The following is a 20,379-nucleotide window of genomic DNA, read 5'->3' as shown; positions in this document are numbered from 1 at the left end:
ACAAGCTTCCTAGGACCGGTTTCTAGCATTTCAGCCGTCTTCAGCCAGGCTTGCTTGAATCCAGTGGCAAAGTGAGCAAGGGACTCACGTCTGAGCATACCCTGCCAACTTATGGCGAACAAAGCAAAACCAAAGGAAATGATGGACGGAGTGTTGAACATTGCAAGCACTCACCCCCAGTCAACTGATCTGGGTTTACTCCATCACCGTTCTTTAGCCCAATCTGCCACCCCAGTTCAGACATGGCCATATGCAAATCAGTCTGACCTTGTACCTCATGGGAACAGTCCAGCCCAAACTGCCAAGCCATGTCTTCCCTGGACCGGAAACAAGCTTCCTAGGACCGGTTTCTGGCATTTCAGCCGTCTTCAGCCAGGCTTCCTTGAATCCAGTGGCAAAGTGAGCAAGGGACTCACGTCTGAGCATACCCTGCCAACTTATGGCGAACAAAGCAAAACCAAAGGAAATGATGGACGGAGTGTTGAACATTGCAAGCACTCACCCCCAGTCAACTGATCTGGGTTTAATCCATCACCGTTCTTTAGCCCACTCTGCCACCCCAGTTCAGACATGGCCATATGCAAATCAGTCTGACCCGGTACCTCATGGGAACAGTCCAGCCCGAACTGCCAAGCCATGTCTTCCCTGGACCGGAAACAAGCTTCCTAGGACCGGTTTCTGGCATTTCAGCCGTCTTCAGCCAGGCTTGCTTGTATCCAGTGGCAAAGTGAGCAAGGGATTCACGTCTGAGCATACCCTGCCAATTTATGGCGAACAAAGCAAAACCAAAGGAAATGATGGACGGAGTGTTGAACATTGCAAGCACTCACCCCCAGTCAACTGATCTGGGTTTAATCCACCACCGTTCTTTAGCCCACTCTGTCACCCCAGTTCAGACATGGCCATATGCAAATCAGTCTGACCCTGTACCTCATGGGAACAGTCCAGCCCAAACTGCCAAGCCATGTCTTCCCTGGACCGGAAACAAGCTTCCTAGGACCGGTTTCTGGCATTTCAGCCGTCTTCAGCCAGGCTTGCTTGAATCCAGTGGCAAAGTGAGCAAGGGACTCACGTCTGAGCACACCCTGCCAACTTATGGCGAACAAAGCAAAACCAAAGGAAATGATGGACGGAGTGTTGAACATTGCAAGCACTCACCCCAGTCAACTGATCTGGGTTTAATCCATCACTGTTCTTTAGCCCACTCTGCCACCCCAGTTCAGACATGGCCATATGCAAATCAGTCTGACCCTGTACCTCATGGGAACAGTCCAGCCCAAACTGCCAAGCCATGTCTTCCCTGGACCGGAAACAAGCTTCCTAGGACCGGTTTCTGGCATTTCAGCCGTCTTCAGCCAGGCTTGCTTGAAACCAGTGGCAAAGTGAGCAAGGGACTCACGTCTGAGCATACCCTGCCAACTTATGGCGAACAAAGCAAAACCAAAGGAAATGATGGACGGAGTGTTGAACATTGCAAGCACTCACCCCCAGTCAACTGATCTGGGTTTAATCCATCACCGTTCTTTAGCCCACTCTGCCACCCCAGTTCAGACATGGCCATATGCAACTCAGTCTGACCCTGTACCTCATGGGAACAGTCCATCCCGAACTGCCAAGCCATGTCTTCCCTGGACCGGAAACAAGCTTCCTAGGACCGGTTTCTGGCATTTCAGCCGTCTTCAGCCAGGCTTGCTTGAAACCAGTGGCAAAGTGAGCAAGGGACTCACGTCTGAGCATACCCTGCCAACTTATGGCTAACAAAGCAAAACCAAAGGAAATGATGGACGGAGTGTTGAACATTGCAAGCACTCACCCCCAGTCAACTGATCTGGGTTTAATCCATCACCGTTCTTTAGCCCACTCTGCCACCCCAGTTCAGACATGGCCATATGCAAATCAGTATGACCCTGTACCTCATGGGAACAGTCCAGCCCGAACTGCCAAGCCATGTCTTCCCTGGACCGGAAACAAGCTTCCTAGGACCGGTTTCTGGCATTTCAGCCGTCTTCAGCCAGGCTTGCTTGAATCCAGTGGCAAAGTGAGCAAGGGACTCACGTCTGAGCATACCCTGCCAACTTATGGCGAACAAAGCAAAACCAAAGGAAATGATGGATGGAGTGTTGAACATTGCAAGCACTCACCCTCAGTCAACTGATCTGGGTTTAATCCATCACCGTTCTTTAGCCCACTCTGCCACCCCAGTTCAGACATGGCCATATGCAAATCAGTCTGACCCTGTACCTCATGGGAACAGTCCAGCCCGAACTCCCAAGCCATGTCTTCCCTGGACCGGAAACAAGCTTCCTAGGACCGGTTTCTGGCATTTCAGCCGTCTTCAGCCAGGGTTGCTTGAAACCAGTGGCAAAGTGAGCAAGGGACTCACGTCTGAGCATACCCTGCCAACTTATGGCGAACAAAGCAAAACCAAAGGAAATGATGGACGGAGTGTTGAACATTGCAAGCACTCACCCCAGTCAACTGATCTGGGTTTAATCCATCACCGTTCTTTAGCCCACTCTGCCACCCCAGTTCAGACATGGCCATATGCAAATCAGTATGACCCTGTACCTCATGGGAATAGTCCAGCCCGAACTGCCAAGCCATGTCTTCCCTGGACCGGAAACAAGCTTCCTAGGACCGGTTTCTGGCATTTCAGCCGTCTTCAGCCAGGCTTGCTTGAATCCAGTGGCAAAGTGAGCAAGGGACTCACGTCTGAGCATACCCTGCCAACTTATGGCGAACAAAGCAAAACCAAAGGAAATGATGGATGGAGTGTTGAACATTGCAAGCACTCACCCCCAGTCAACTGATCTGGGTTTAATCCATCACCGTTCTTTAGCCCACTCTGCCACCCCAGTTCAGACATGGCCATATGCAAATCAGTATGACCCTGTACCTCATGGGAACAGTCCAGCCCGAACTGCCAAGCCATGTCTTCCCTGGACCGGAAACAAGCTTCCTAGGACCGGTTTCTGGCATTTCAGCCGTGTTCAGCCAGGCTTGCTTGAATCCAGTGGCAAAGTGAGCAAGGGACTCACGTCTGAGCATACCCTGCCAACTTATGGCGAACAAAGCAAAACCAAAGGAAATGATGGATGGAGTGTTGAACATTGCAAGCACTCACCCCCAGTCAACTGATCTGGGTTTAATCCATCACCGTTCTTTAGCCCACTCTGCCACCCCAGTTCAGACATGGCCATATGCAAATCAGTATGACCCTGTACCTCATGGGAACAGTCCAGCCCGAACTGCCAAGCCATGTCTTCCCTGGACCGGAAACAAGCTTCCTAGGACCGGTTTCTGGCATTTCAGCCGTGTTCAGCCAGGCTTGCTTGAATCCAGTGGCAAAGTGAGCAAGGGACTCACATCTGAGCATACCCTGCCAACTTATGGCGAACAAAGCAAAACCAAAGGAAATGATGGACGGAGTGTTGAACATTGCAAGCACTCACCCCCAGTCAACTGATCTGGGTTTAATCCATCACCGTTCTTTAGCCCACTCTGCCACCCCAGTTCAGACATGGCCATATGCAAATCAGTCTGACCCTGTACCTCATGGGAACAGTCCAGCCCGAACTGCCAAGCCATGTCTTCCCACACCCAGCTGAGCAAGTTAAACAAAGCAGGCAGTAGCCTAGCCCGCCCGGCTCTGGTTTCTAACAAGTGACCTGTGAGATATTGAGTCATAGCACTATATCAAAAATGCTCTCTTCAACTTCAGTGACCTTGTCTGCTCCCTGAAAACTGGGCTGGTGGCTCACCTCTTCCTTACACACTAATTGTGGTTGCAGTGTAGGTATCCTTCGTAGATCCTCAATGCGTTACCTACCTTCTGGGAGCCGAAAGTGATTTTTAGGTCTTGCCTGGCTATCGCGTAAGCGATGGCTCAGCGAGACTCTAGTAAGGGGCTCCCAAAAGTGCTCCCAAAAGCGGATTGCATGGCGAGCACGCGCACAATCACGTGCATCGTGCTGCCATGCAATCCGTTTGGCATCGTACTTCAAAGGGTCCGCTCACCCGCCTGGAATGCGTTCCCCCGCCCACGCCAAGCGCGCGCGACACGCTCCGCCGCGCTTGTCTTGTTCGTCTTTTTAAACATTCACGTTATCATGTGCTTACAAAAGCCTGCATGTTCGAAATGAGCTTCTTTATGTTCAGAGCGAAGGGCTTTACGATGTACGTCGTTAACATTATTTAATGCCAACAGAGCGCGGTCTTTTTACATTTTTGTTTGTTTTTAGGTTGCCATGAGCACATAACTGCGCTGCACGCTCAGCTTTATATTAATAGCAGCGCACATACTTTTTGCAGTACAAGTTAGTACTTTGCTTTGTTTACTTTGCTATTCAGCGGACATAATACAACTGAGCACACTGTCTGATGTCTGATGCCTGATGCTTGCGGATGTCTGATGCCTGATGCTTGTGGATGTCTTATGCCTGATGCCTGATGCTTGTGGATGTCTTATGCATGATGCCTGATGCTTGTGCATGTCTGATGCCTGATGTCTGATGCCTGATGTCTTATGCCTGATGTCTGATACCTGATGTCTGATTCCTGATGTCTGATGTTTGTGGATGTCTGATGCCTGATGCTTGATGCTTGTGGATGTGTGATGCCTGATGCTTGATGCTTGTGGATGTGTGATGCCTGATGCTCGATGTTTGATGTCTGATGCCCGATGCTTGTGGATGTGTGTTGCCTGATGTCTGATGCATGATGTCTGATGCTTGTGGATGTCTGATGCTTGTGGATGTTTGATTCCTGATGTCTGATGCTTGTGGATGTCTGATGCTTGTGGCTGTCTGATGCCTGATGTCTGATGCTTGTGGATGTCTGATGCATGATGTCTGATGCCTGATGTTTGTGAATGTCTGATGCCGGATGTTTGATGCCGGATGTCTGATGTCTAATGCATGATGTCTGATGCCTGATGTCTGATGCTTATGGATGTCTGATGCCTGACGTCTGATGCCTGATGTTTGTGAATGTCTGATGCCGGATGCTTGATGCTTGTGGATGTGTGATGCCTGATGCTCGATGTTTGATGTCTGATGCCTAATGCTTGTGGATGTGTGTTGCCTGATGTCTGATGCATGATGTCTGATGCTTGTGGATGTCTGATGCTTGTGGATGTTTGATTCCTGATGTCTGATGCTTGTGGATGTCTGATGCTTGTGGCTGTCTGATGCCTGATGTCTGATGCTTGTGGATGTCTGATGCATGATGTCTGATGCCTGATGTTTGTGAATGTCTGATGATGGATGTTTGATGCCGGATGTCTGATGTCTGATGTCTGATGCATGATGTCTGATGCATGATGTCTGATGCATGATGTCTGATGTCTGATGCTTGTGGATGTCTGATGCCTGATGTCTGATGCTTGTGAATGTCTGATGCCTGATGTTTGTGAATGTCTGATGCCAGATGTCTGATGCCTGATGTCTGATGCCAGATGTCTGATGCATGATGTCTGATGTCTGATGCCTGATGTCTGATGCTTGTGGATGTCTGATGCTTGTGGATGTCTGGTACCTGATGTCTGATGCCTGATGTCTGATGCCTGATGTCTGATTCCTGATGTCTGATTCCTGATGTCTGATGCTTGTGGATGTCTGATGCCTGATGTCTGATGCTTGATGCTTGTGGATGTCTGATCCCTGATGCTTGTGGATGTGTGTTGCCTGATGTCTGATGCATGATGTCTGATACCTAATGTCTGATGCTTGTGGATGTCTGATGCCTGATGTCTGATGCTTGATGCTTGTGGAAGTCTGATGTCTGATGTGTGATGCCCGATGTTTGATGTCTGATGCCTGATGCTTGTGGATGGGTGTTGCCTGATGTCTGATGCATGATGTCTGATGCTTGTGGATGTCTGATGTTTGTGGATGTTTGATTCCTGATGTCTGATGCTTGTGGATGTCTGATGCTTTTGGCTGTCTGAAGCCTGATGTCTGATGCTTGTGGATGTCTGATGCATGATGTCTGACACCTGATGTCTGATGCCTGATGTCTGATGCTTGTGGATGTGTGATGCCTGATGTCTGATGCTTGATGTTTGATGTCTGATGCCTGATGCTTGCGGATGTCTGATGCCTGATGCTTGTGGACGTCTTATGCCTGATGTCTGATGCTTGTGGATGTCTGATGCCTGATGTCTGATGCCTGATATCTTATGCCTGATGTCTGATACCTGATGTCTGATTCCTGATGTCTGATGCTTGTGGATGTCTGATGCCTGATGTCTGATGCTTGATGCTTGTGGATGTGTGATGCCTGATGTCTGATGCTCAATGTTTAATGTCTGATGCTTGTGGATGTGTGTTGCCTGATGTCTGATGCATGATGTCTGATGCTTGTGGATGTCTGATGCTTGTGGATGTTTGATTCCTGATGTCTGATGCTTGTGGATGTCTGATGCTTGTGGCAGTCTGATGCCTGATGTCTGATGCTTGTGGATGTCTGATGCATGATGTCTGATGCCTGATGTTTGTGAATGTCTGATGCCGGATGTCTGATGCTGGATGTCTGATGTCTGATGCATGATGTCTGATGCATGATGTCTGATGCATGATGTCTGATGTCTGATGTCTGATGTCTGATGCTTGTGGATGTCTGATGCCTGATGTCTGATGCTTGTGGATGTCTGGTGCCTGATGTCTGATGCCTGATGTTTGTGAATGTCTGATGCCGGATGTCTGATGCCTGATGTCTGATGTCTGATGCATGATGTCTGATGCCTGATGTCTGATGTCTGATGCTTGTGGATGTCTGATGCTTGTGGATGTCTGGTGCCTGATGTCTGATGCCTGATGTCTGATTCCTGATGTCTGATGCTTGTGGATGGGTGTTGCCTGATGTCTGATGCATGATGTCTGATGCTTGTGGATGTCTGATGCTTGTGGATGTTTGATTCCTGATGTCTGATGCTTGTGGATGTCTGATGCTTGTGGCTGTCTGATGCCTGATGTCTGATGCGTGTGGATGTCTGATGCATGATGTCTGACACCTGATGTCTGACACCTGATGTCTGATGCATGATGTCTGATGCATGATGTCTGATGTCTGATGCTTGTGGATGTCTGATGCCTGATGTCTGATGCTTGTGGATGTCTGATGCCTGATGTCTGATGCCTGATGTTTGTGAATGTCTGATGCCTGATGTCTGATGCATGATGTCTGATGCCTGATGTCTGATGTTTGATGCCTGATGTCTGATGCATGTGGATGTCTGATGCTTGTGGATGTCTGGTGCCTGATGTCTGATGCCTGATGTATGATGCCTGATGTCTGATGTCTGATGTCTGATTCCTGATGTCTGATTCCTGATGTCTGATGCTTGTGGATGTCTGATGCCTGATGTCTGATGTCTGATGCTTGATGCTTGTGGATATCTGATGCCTGATGCTTGTGGAGGTCTGATGCCTGATGCCTGATGCCTGATGCCTGATGCCTGATGTCTGATGTCTGATGCCTGATGTCTGATGCCTGATGTCTGATGCTTGTGGATGTCTGATGCCTGATGACTGATGTCTGATGCTTGTGGATGTCTGATGCCTGATGTCTCATGACTGATGTCTGATGCCTGATGCTTGTGGATATCTAATGCCTGATGTATGATGCCTGATGCTTGTGGATGTCTGATGCCTCATATCTGATGCTTGTGGATGTCTGTTGCCTGATGCTTGTGGATGTCTGATGCCTGATGTTTGATGCCTGATGTCTGATGCTTGTGGATGCCTGATGCCTGATGCTTGTGGATGTCTGATGCCTGATGTCTGATGCCTGATGCTTGTGGATGCCTGATGCTTGTGGATGTCTGATGCTTGTGGATGCCTGATGTCTGATGCCTGATGCTTGTGGATGTCTGATGCCTGATGCTTGTGGATGTCTGATGCCTGATGTCTAATATCTGATGCCTGATGTTTGATGTCTGATGCCTGATGCTTGTGGATGTATGTTGCCTGATGTCTGATGCCTGATGTCTGATGCCTGATGTCTGATGCTTGTGGATGTCTGATGTCTGATACCTGATGTCTGATTCCTGATGTCTGATGCTTGTGGATGCCTGATGCCTGATGTCTGATGCTTGTGGATGTCTGATGCATGATGTCTGACACCTGATGTCTGATGCATGATGTCTGATGCATGATGTCTGATGTCCGATGCTTGTGGATGTCTGATGCCTGATGTCTGATGCTTGTGGATTTCTGATGCCTGATGTCTGATGCCTGATGTTTGTGAATGTCTGATGCTTGTGGATGCCTGATGTCTGATGCCTGACGCTTGTGGATGTCTGATGCCTGATGTTTGATGTCTGATGCCTGATGCTTGTGGATGTATGTTGCCTGATGTCTGATGCCTGATGTCTGACGCCTGATGTCTGATGCATGATGTCTGATGCATGATGTCTGATGTCCGATGCTTGTGGATGTCTGATGCCTGATGTCTGATGCTTGTGGATTTCTGATGCCTGATGTCTGATGCCTGATGCTTGTGGATGTCTGATGCTTGTGGATGTCTGATGCCTGATGTCTGATGCGTGTGGATGTCTGATGCCTGAGGGCTGATGTCTGGTGCCTGATTTCTGATGCCTGATGTCTGATGGCTGATGCCTGATGTCTTATGCCTGATGTCTGATACCTGATGTCTGATTCCTGATGTCTGATGCTTGTGGATGCCTGATGCCTGATGTCTGATGCTTGATGCTTGTGGATGTCTGATGCCTGATGTCTGATGCCCGATGTTTGATGCCTGATGCCTGATGCTTGTGGATGTGTGTTGCCTGATGTCTGATGCATGATGTCTGATGCTTGTGGATGTCTGATGCATGATGTCCGATGCCTGATGTCTGATGCCTGATGCTTGTGGATGTCTGATGCCTGATGTCTGATGCTTGTGGATGTCAGATGCCTGATATCTGGTGCCTGATGTTTGTGGATGTCTGATGCCTGATGTCTGATGCCTGATGTCTAATGTCTGATGCTTGTAGATGTCTGATACTTGTGGATGTCTGATGCCTGATGTCTTATGCCTGATGTCTGATTCCTGATGTCTGATTCCTGATGTCTGATGCTTGTGGATTTCTGATGCCTGATGTCTGATGCCTGATGCTTGTGGATGTCTGATGCTTGTGGATGTCTGATGCCTGATGTCTGATGCGTGTGGATGTCTGATGCCTGAGGGCTGATGTCTGGTGCCTGATTTCTGATGCCTGATGTCTGATGGCTGATGCCTGATGTCTTATGCCTGATGTCTGATACCTGATGTCTGATTCCTGATGTCTGATGCTTGTGGATGCCTGATGCCTGATGTCTGATGCTTGATGCTTGTGGATGTCTGATGCCTGATGTCTGATGCCCGATGTTTGATGCCTGATGCCTGATGCTTGTGGATGTGTGTTGCCTGATGTCTGATGCATGATGTCTGATGCTTGTGGATGTCTGATGCATGATGTCCGATGCCTGATGTCTGATGCCTGATGCTTGTGGATGTCTGATGCCTGATGTCTGATGCTTGTGGATGTCAGATGCCTGATATCTGGTGCCTGATGTTTGTGGATGTCTGATGCCTGATGTCTGATGCCTGATGTCTAATGTCTGATGCTTGTAGATGTCTGATACTTGTGGATGTCTGATGCCTGATGTCTTATGCCTGATGTCTGATTCCTGATGTCTGATTCCTGATGTCTGATTCCTGATGTCTGATGCTTGTGGATGTCTGATGCCTGATGTTTGATGCTTGTGGATGTCTGATGCCTGATGTCTGATGCTTGTGGATGTCTGATGTCTGATTCCTGATGCCTGATGTCTGATGCTTGTGGATGTCTGATGCCTGATGCTTGTGGATGTCTGATGCCTGATGTCTCATGACTGATGTCTGATGCCTGGTGCTTGTGGATGTCTTATGCCTGATGCTTGTGGATGTCTGATGCCTGATGCTTGTGAATAAATTAAAGTTATTGTCATTTACAATACCATTTACAATACCAATAGCTCCAAAACTCGCAGTTGCGAGACCTATTGCATTGCAAATGCTTGTTTTCCCAAGGGGCCACTTTGTGCAGGACGGCAGGACCAGCGTTGCAACCCTTTATTAGGACTCCAAATAGAAGTAACTATAAGAGCTCGCTGAGCCCATAGGCAGGTGGCTTTACATTGACCGAGGGTAGGGAGAGACAGGAGCCACGTGCTCTCTAACTTCAGCATCTGACAAACACGGGTAGCTTTTCTCTCAATACGTTACTATAACTTAAATATATGACAATGAGGCTAAATTGCATGCCTGTGCAGTATTTCTTTAATGTGATAAAGCCGCATCGGTGGAAATTATTGGAAATGGGACCTGTCATGGGTTAAGTCTTGTGGCTTTATGTGAGCTACGTTGAAGCTCAATACATGTCCTCTCCTTAGCATGGTTTTGGAGCAGGGCCTAAGCAAAGATGCATTTCATGTCCTTTTGCATTTTTGTCACAAAAGTTAGCTATAGACATTTATGCTTGCTGTATGTTTAAGAACAGTCCCACCTTAAAATTTGCAGCAGCTGCTGCCCCGTGTCCCTTCTGCACAACTGCTGCTGTTCTTTAAAGTAAATAGTAATTTCAGAAGCAACGTCTAAAGTATGATAGCCTGCGCTGTCGTTTGTAACATCTTTAAGAAAGCTACGCAGTCAACAACCCATGTGAAATTGGAAACCACAAGTCCCAGAGTGCAACATACAATTGAATTAAAAAAGCCATGACTGACTGGACGTGTCATACTTGATCGGGCTACTTTTGGTAAGTATGCAGAACCTGTTGTGTCATGGGATAGTGCTGCTGACCAGACAGTGGTTTTAGAGAAAGGTTCTATAGTTTACAGTACTAGTGAGTCGTACATGTCCTGATTTGTAAACAGATCTTGCTAAGAACAGAAGCCTAACTTGACAGGTCTACTATACATTGCAGTTTACTGATCCAACAAATTGTCAATAAAGAATTAAAAGAAAACAATAGTCTTGCAATCAATAAAAGATCCTCAGTAGGCAGGTAGAGTAGATTTTATGATGACATTTATTAGGAGATAATATTCTGTCACAGATTACAGATGTCATGTAACTGCCATAACAATGCCCCACCAGGATCAGGCCAAGTCTACATGAAACAAAGTACAACAAGCATTGGCATAGCCAATATGTCTCACCTTTGGGACCTTATAAGTATTTAGTTATGCAGCACAATATCCTTGGTGCAGCAACATCAACTGTTGCATGGCTAAACACTTATAAGGTCCCAAAGGCGAGACCTATTGGCTATGCCAATGCTTGTTTACTTTTACCTATTGTAAGTACAAAATGTGTTTACCTAGGACCACTGCCTAGTGACCTGCTGTTTTGGTTTATTCTTGCATGTAAAAATGAAATGGACTTACTTAGTCAAAGAGATGTCCAGAAAATCAATTCGGGATACATACAAAAAATCACCAAAACATTTAAAAATCTTCATTGTTATGGAATACATTCAGCACCTCTACATAAAACTACATTTTCCCGTTATTTACAAAATACGCAAACACAGCCCAATAGTGGCTAATGTAAAAAATAAATTCATATTCGTGCATAAGCTGTATGAAACGCTTACTTCTGTTTTGTTCTTGCATGTCAATCCACGGAGAATGCATACATCACACATAATCATACGTTTAGCACCCCCTGTATATTACTCCAATAATTGGTGCCTTTTTTTCAAAATAATTTTGTCAGGACAAACAATGGCGCATCGTTGACAAATGTGCATTGCTTTTGTTTCCCTAGGCCATCTGTTCTCTCCATTGTGTGGTTTAAGCACCCTGTTGCTGCAGCTATAGCAGTTCACTTGCTCATAAAAGTGGGATGAGCCGGGTGGTTGCTGTGAGGCAAGGGCACGGGCTAAGCTGATCACAATGTCAAGCAACAATCAAGTCCCGCCCTGTTGCAAGTCTGGCTAACACAGCACAGTGTTAATTAGCAACAAGAACTAGTAAGTTTCTCTGACAGCAAAGAAAACATATTCTAGGTCAAGTGTCAGAAGGGCAACAAGCTGAATCCTTTCCTTGTCTCTTAAGCCGAGTTTATAATTCATGCTTGAGTATAGTGTACATCTATATTTTGACAGATATTTCTGGCTTTTCTTTGGTGAAATGCTAAGCAGTTTGCTACATTCCAAAATAAATTAATTTTTATGCACACAAACTAGTTAAATGCAAATACTTAAGGTACGTTGTGGAACATTTGCCCTCTACTCAACTTAACAGGACCCGGGACCTGCCTGTGCTGCACAATTAAAAATTTGCAAATATTCGTGACAAGAATTTTCAATTCTATTAAGGACAAGGAGGCGAGGATTATGCTTTCTCATTTCTATATTAGAAATGCCCAGCAGCCAATCAGAAGAACCGTTGTAAAACGAAAAACTACAGTACCCATGAGCACCAGGGTACCACGTGACCAACCATAGAGTCTCACATACAAAAGATAATGTAGGTGAAAGTACGTCCTCTTTCTTTGGTGAGGAACAGTTCACAGGAAACAGGAAGTCCAACTAAAAAACGATGAAGGCCAGGTTAAAGAGTCCATCAGCAACAGCCGGAGATCACCCTGACGATATAAAACACAGCAATCGCAGAACACAGGAGGCAGCAGACCATCCAAGCAGAGTAAGCAGGTGGAACAGAAGGGCTGCTATTTCGGGTCAGAACCTGAAAAGAAATGCACAGCCGTAATATTCATCCCATAAAGAGAGTGAAGTCAACAAAAGGGGGGGTAAAAAAGAGAGAAAAACCAATGCATCAAACCTAAATCAAATGCAAATATAACATTGAAAACATGAGAATAAATCATGACCTTGGGTGGGATAATCCTCGCCTCCTTGTCCTTAATAGAATTGAAAATTCTTGTCACGAATGTTTGCAAATTTTTAATTCTATGTCAGGACAGGAGGCTCCGATTATGCTTGTTCAAAGCTGATCCACCACTACAGAAGCAATATGCTCAATAGGTTTGTAATAAAAAGTTTTGAACACAGAGTCAGAAGACCAATCTGCGGTTTTCATGATGTCCAATAATGAAACACCCATCGAGAACGCTTTTGAGGCCATAGCCCCACGAGCCGAATGAGCACCAAAAATGGAAACATCAATTCCAGCCTCAGACAAGAGCCATCTAACCCAGCGAGCTAACGTAGCAGGAGTAACAGGACAAAAAGGTTTCTGTAAAGCAATAAGTAGTTGACCCTGTGTATCTGAACGTAAAGGGGCAGTACATACCTCATAATCCTTGACACATTGAACAACGCAAAGGTTGGGATGATGAGGAAAGGAAGGATATGTAACCGAAGAAGTAGCCGTTTTGGTGCGTTTGGAAAGAAGAAAAGTGACACCCTCGGGTGTAAAACTGCGACCTGCCAAGTCCAACGCACGCACATCAGAAACTCGTTTGCAAGAAACAATACATAACAGCATAGTCAGTTTGGCAGAAAGTTGCTTGCGGGAAAGCAAGGAATTAGAAGGCCAAGCCTCCAAAAATTTCAAAACAATGGAGACATCCCAAAGCGAGACATATTTCGGACACGGAGGATTCGACAAACGAATGCCCTTAAGCAATTTGGAAATCAAGGGATGCTCACCCGCAGGTTTACCATCGATAGGAACATGAGCCGCTGAGATGGCGGAACGGAAGTTGTTGACCGTGCGATAAGCCAAACCAGAGGAAGCGAGAGAGGCTAGAAAATTAATAATCATAGCCACATCCGCTGAAGCGGGATCAACTTCCCGCTGAACACACCAGTCACACCATCGTTTCCATGAGGCTCTATATCGTTTGTGAGTACTGGGAGACCAGGCGTCACTGATGAATTTGGAAGAGTCGCATGAAAGGCCTGGGAGCGACCAGCGATTCCCGAAATTCGCCACGCCAACAGAAGGAGATTGTCTGATAGGACAAGGGGATGCGGATTGCCGAGGGGATCCAACAAAAGAGTCCACTTCTGGGGAAGAAGGAAAGGGATTGCACAGCACATCTCCAAAAGAACTGGGAACCACGCTTGAGCTCTCCACAGCGGAGCAATTAGAATTAAATCTGTTTGAAAGCGTTTCGAATAAGCCAGAACCCTGGGAATCATCATGAACGGGGGAAAGGCGTAACACAGAGTCGACGGCCAAGTCTGAAGGAACGCATCCGTGGCCCGGGCTTTCGGATCCGGCCTCCAGCTGAAAAACAGAGGGAGCTGAGTGTTTAGGCGAGAAGCGAACAGATCTAGGTGACATTGACCCCAAGTCCGAAGGAGAATGCGAAAAATGCGAGGATGAAGGCGCCAATCGCTGAAGTCGCGAAGATGGCGAGAGTTCCAGTCCGCAGTCTGATTGTGACAGCCGGAAAGATATTCGGCAATAACTGTGATCTTCTGTTGAAGACAGAAGTGCCAAAAATCCTTGGCGATCTCCGCCAAAATCTTGGACCCCGTTCCCCCTAACTTGTTGACATACCGGACCGCTGAAACATTGTCCATGCGGAGAAGAATGCAACAATTGGACTGAAGACGAGAAAAACACCGGATCGCAAAGGAACCCGCCAAGAGTTCCAGGCAGTTTATGTGAAGGGACAGTTCCTGGGAGGACCATCGACCCCCTGTCGAGACGGGACCGCACCGGGCTCCCCAACCCCAAAGACTGGCATCGGATTCTATCACCAGATCCGGAGAGGAGCCGAACAGGGCTCGCCCATTCCAGGCCTCCATGTGGTCTAACCACCATTGCATCTCGCTCTTCGCATCCTCGGAAAGAGGAATCAGATCGGAATAGCGAAGACCTTTTTGGAGATGACGAATCTTCAACCTCTGAAGTGCCCTGTAGTGCAGAGGGCCCGGGAAGATTGCCTGAATGGAGGACGCCAATAGACCGACAACACGTGCTCACGATCTCAACGACACAGTCTGTCTGGAAAGAACCGACCTCAATTCCCTCTTGATGTACCGAATCTTTTGGTTTGGTAGGAGAAGTTGACAGGAAAGGGAATTCACCTGGAAACCCAGAAACTCTATCACCTGTGTAGGGTTCAAGATAGATTTCTGAGGATTGACGAGAGCACCCAGAGATTGTAAAAGGTCGATAGACCACTCCATGTGCGTTAAGACTCTGAGGGGACTGTCCGCCATGATAAGAATGTCGTCGAGATATATTATTAAGCGGACACCCCGAGCACGCAGACATTCCACGACGGGCCTCAGAAGTTTCGTGAAGCACCAAGGTGCTGACGAGAGGCCGAATGGAAGAACCGTGTATTCGTACCAAGTCCCCTGCCAGCTGAATTGAAGAAATCGGCGATGAGGCTCGAAAATGGGAATCGAAAGATACGCATCCTTGAGGTCGAGCCGAACCATCCAGTCCCCTTCGCGAAGAAGATCGCGCAATAGATGGATCCCCTCCATTTTGAAGTGTCTGTAAACGACACTGCCGTTGAAATCCTTCAAATTGAGGACCAGACGATTGCCGCCCCCTTTTTTCTGAACCAGAAAAATAGTGCTGATGAACCCCTGTGGGTGGGGAAGAGTTGGAATGATTGCCCCTTTTTTGAGAAGGGATTCGATCTCCGCCGAGATAAACCCTTGGTCCTGAAAAGAAAAAATTAGGGGGCTTGGAGGGAGGGATTGATGTTGGGACTGATAAAACTCTATTTGGAAACCCTGAACTGTTTGCAGAACCCAAGCATTGTTGGAGATTAGACGCCAGTTGTGGAGAAAAAATCGTATTCTGCCCCCCAGAACCACCTCGGAAAAAGGAATCAAACTCACCTGAGGTGTTAGAGTCGTGGTAGGCACCTTGGTTTCCACCGGAACGGCCTTTTCGAAACTGACCTCTCCCTTTGCGGGAAGGATAGAAGTTGGAGCGGGAGTTGTATCCAGACTCCTGACCACCGCCTCTCTGGGACTGATAACCCCTCTGGGAGGGATGTTGAGAGCCACGGCCGAACGAGCGTCCCCTATGTCGTCCGGCCCTGGCAAAAACCGGACGAAGTGCATGTTTGATGGTAGCCTGAGCCTTATCCAGACCGCTGAAGGTCGCAACAAACTTTGTCAATTCCTTAAGAAAAGGCTGGCCGAATAAAAGACCCTGAGCCACTGGACCAGATTCGGAAGTAGAGAGTTCTGCCAATTTTGGATCGATTTTCAGAAGAATAGAGCGACGATGCTCGCTCGAAATCGCACAATTAGCGTTGCCTAACTGGCAAATAGCCCTCTGAGCCCATTCTATCAGGTCGTCAGGATTCACAAGGGAGGAAGATTCCTTGGCGTGAAAACCAAGATCCAGAATCTTGGTGAGAGGGCCTAGTAAATCCAGCATTTTATCCTGACAGGAGCGCCAGGATCTGTCAAGACCCTTCTTCGGATCCTTTGCGAATTTTTTAAGGTACGAAAGCATTGTGGGATCAATCTCTGGAGTGTCCGCCAGGTGATCAGCGAGATCCGGGCGAGGGCACTCAGAGCGGAGGCGAGCCCTAACATCCTTCTCAAAGGGCTGTCGAATGTGCGCCTGAACATATGCCGCCACCGCAGGAGAAGGTAGCCAAGAAGAAGAATGGGGATGATAAAGTTCAGAAGGTTCAAAGGTAAGGACCTGAGGATGAGTAGGAGCATCAACATAATGCTCCTTACGAGACTTCTTGCGTGGTGGCGGAACATCCTGGTCCGAAAGAGAGGAAGGAGGACCTTCAGTGTCTGACAGAAGTCCAGAAGAGGCAGAAGCGCCCACAGATGGCAAGGAGGAAGCCTTATCTGAGGCTAAAGATTTAGCCAGTCGTTTAAAATCCGACCTATGCGGATTAGCTGGAGATTTTGACGAACGTGAAGAAGGCAACCAACCCTGTTGTTTGGCGTAGTTCGTCAAATGACGCTTCAAAGGATTGATAGCGTGGACAAGGGCTTTATTAACGGAGTGTTGAACCCCTTGGTCCAGAGCCTCCACCAAATCCTGCTCTAGGAAACTAGAGTCGTCATCCTCAAAGGAGTAGTCATCATCATCAAAATAATCTTCCATTTTGATTGGCTTTTATTCACAGTATTGTGATATTAATGCCCACAAAATGATACTCCAATATCTATATAGATATGCCAAAGGCACAATTCAGGGGGAGTGAAGAACCCCACAGCAAGCCAGAAGGAAAGGCAGAAAAACCTGACCCAAAATATATAAATAAATTGTGGAGGGAGGGCTTGCTGAAATATCACTCTAGGCAGTGCCTATGCGTTATTATACAGCCCAAAGCCTTTAAAAAGCAAAGGGCGTCGATGGGGCTGAAGAAAATCCGAGGCTGTGGGCAGTGGCGTATAAAACAACCAGTTCAGGTAAGCTCCGTGAGGAAACACGGAAATAAACAAACAAAATGGCCGCCGCGCATGCGCGGTAACGGCCGCCTCGAGAAATGCAAAAGAGAGCTCGCGCGCTAGCACGAGTCTTCCAGCCCCAGTACTCCCACTCCACCTTAAAATAAGCACAGACGCTCCAACAAGCGTCCGGACCTCGGGAGGTGAGACCACGCTCCCAGACTCTGCACCACGCGTTTTAAAACACCGAGCGAGAGGAACAAGGAAGCGCTTGACAGCGGCATGCAGCGCAACAAAGTAGCAATGCAATAAAGCATCAAAGCAACGAAACACAAGCAAGCGCGTCAAAGCCGAATACAGAAAATAGCGCAACAAAGTATCAATGCATCAAAGTCTCAAAGCTAGAGAGATAAACAAAGAGCACTTAACTGGCTGCGGAGCAGCAAAGAAAGAGGACGTACTTTCACCTACATTATCTTTTATATGTGAGACTCTATGGTTGGTCACGTGGTACCCTGGTGCTCATGGGTACTGTAGTTTTTCGTTTTACAACGGTTCTTCTGATTGGCTGCTGGGCATTTCTAATAAAGAAATGAGAAAGCATAATCGGAGCCTCCTGTCCTGACATAGAATTAACCTTGTTCCCTGCAGCCCTCTGTCCCTGCGCAGCTCACACTGTCCTCAGATGCTGCTGTTGTTGATCCGTGGCACTGATAGGCACCAACAGAAGCACTGCGCGGAGAAATAGAGAAGGGACTAAAAGGATAGCTCCATAGAAACAAGAGAGGAGATCGTTGAACAGTCGTCTTCAGAAATAAAAAGAGGACAACAGAAAAAACAAGTCTAGTGTAGCGACAGTAGGTAGATCGTGACACACGCAAGGATATCATTTTTCTACAATATCGGAACTGACCAGAGGGTCTGTCATTGATTTAAATAAAAAAAAACATTCAATAATGATGTTTTGTTTAATCACGAAGTATTTTTCCATATTTACTGAAATAATCTCTTCTGGTGGTAAATCAATAAAATGTAGATTTCTCGCACTCACAGTGCCCAATAAGGTAATTATTAATGAAGTTGCGTGCGAAGAGCATGCAAGGATGTCCGTGTTCTTCATTGTATTCATCAATGAGCCATATGTGGCGCCGGAAACGGTTAGGGATTACAGCGAGTGATATACAATATCTAAGAATCGCTTTCGGCACACATGTAGGCAGCCAGCCGTCTATAAGATGAGAACTTATCGTTGAGAAGTCAATCAAGACCCGAGTGAAGACAACACTGTCTCTGCGCACTGATCCCACAAACAGTGCTGACATACACTGGAGAGCCGATAGCGAGATCACGTCTCACTTAGAGGGTGCTGACATACACTGGAGAGCCGATAGCGAGATCACATCTCACTTGGAGGTGTCGATTTTGGAGCACCGAGGGAGTCGAGAGCAGGGGGAGAGGACGAGCACCAGCCGGGCCGTGTGGACAGGGATGACGCCATGAACACCACCATCTTTCTCTGAGGTCAAGCAGAAATGCCTCGGAGGAACGGAGCGTCATTTTCGGATTCGGGGTGTGTGTTTCTTTCTCTCCTCTTCCCATTGGCTTGAATGTTTACATTCCAGAGGAGAGAAAGAAACTAAAAAAGAAGCCCCCCGAATGCGAAAAAGACGGGGCTTAAATGGACAGACGCCCCTCTCCTCCAATGGCTGGCCTCCGTTTAGGAAGCCAGCCAATGGAGAAGAGGGCGGGTTCAAGCCCCACTACTGAAAAACATTAAATCTCGCCAAGCGAGACTGCGCAAGCGCAGCCTTCGCTAGCCGAGACCTAAAAGGATAACAAGGAGGATAAAGTCTAGAAGTGAGAAAGAGCAAGAGAGATTTCAGTTTAAGGAAAAAAAAGAAAAACACACCGAAGCCCCATCAGTTTCTTTTCTAACAGACAGCCTTGTGTTATGCAGCTTTGTGGTGAGTGAGCCTGCAGTCAACTGAAAAGTAAGGGAGTTGGAACTGCTTATGTTTACAGATTAATGCTAATTGATGTTCCCAGCAGTTTGGGAGTGAACCAGCAGTGTGTTCAGACAAGGGAGTCATCCTAAATTTTGCAGTGGTACTGTTGGGCAGGCATTGAGACAGCAGAACTTGTGAGCAACTGAATTATCATTTTGAAGGGGCACATGCAACACGCTGTCATCTGAGGGGTGGAGGAGAGCGCATCAAAACCCTGCCAAAATGCTGGATATGTGGGTGAATCTCAGAACTGTAAACAAGCGCCTTCTCACACGCACGGAGGTACTTGCTGCACTTTTTAAAATCGGCTCGCGTTCGGTGTCTCTCTACGGAGTGCGTGCAACGTTGGCAAGTAATGCATGCATTCTTTAAATTTTACTGCCGGCTGAGTGTGTGCACGTACTGTCCTTGTGATCTTACCTGGCCAGAACCTTCTCTTTCTGACGCTTCATCTGCAAGGCCAGCTGAATCAGAGTGCAGTGTTGAGCGAGGGCAGCTGTGATGTATTCCTTTGGCACATGGAACTAGGAATACTATTGGCTCATCGTAGCAGCCAAGGGATTAGATGTGCTTATTGGAAGGTGCATGATGCTCATGATGGTGTGAGAGGACAATGCTGGAGGATTACCGAGCGTGTTTCATATTGGATTCCAGCACATGTCTTAGAACTGTCAACATTCATGTGAGGTGTGTATATTTAGGCTCTACTCCGAGCAAGTAATGGAATGGTAATATTTTATTTCATATCTGCAGCCAGTGTGCAATGTTGATGTGTTTGGGTGAGATATCGTTCACCGGTGTGGAGTGCTAGAGTTTATTTGCAGGTAATGTTGCTAAAATTGTGAAAGTCAAATGTATTTTATTAGTGCGATGTTAAATATTTAGGAACTATGGCATGTCACTATTCTATACTGGTGAGGGAAATATTGCATTACTTGCTATGTTATGTTTTTATGTAATGTCATGCTGAAGGGTTTGCCTGAGGGTATGTTTGATATTTGCTGAATTGGCTACCGTTGTATGTTTTAATTGATGCCA

General features: G+C 47.1%; 1 long non-coding RNA gene across 1 annotated transcript in view; it reads left to right on the top strand.

Moving 5' to 3' along the window:
* LOC146810581 (uncharacterized) overlaps positions 1–20,379 on the top strand; it is a 250,969-nt gene that overhangs the window by 179,769 nt on the left and 50,821 nt on the right. The gene's annotated exons all lie outside the window — the stretch shown is intronic.

Source organism: Triturus cristatus, chromosome 7, assembly GCF_964204655.1.
Source record: "Triturus cristatus chromosome 7, aTriCri1.1, whole genome shotgun sequence".
NCBI classification, from domain to species: domain Eukaryota; kingdom Metazoa; phylum Chordata; class Amphibia; order Caudata; family Salamandridae; genus Triturus; species Triturus cristatus.
The sequence above is the reverse complement of the archived record's forward strand: the minus strand, read 5'-3'. Positions and strand labels throughout refer to the sequence as shown.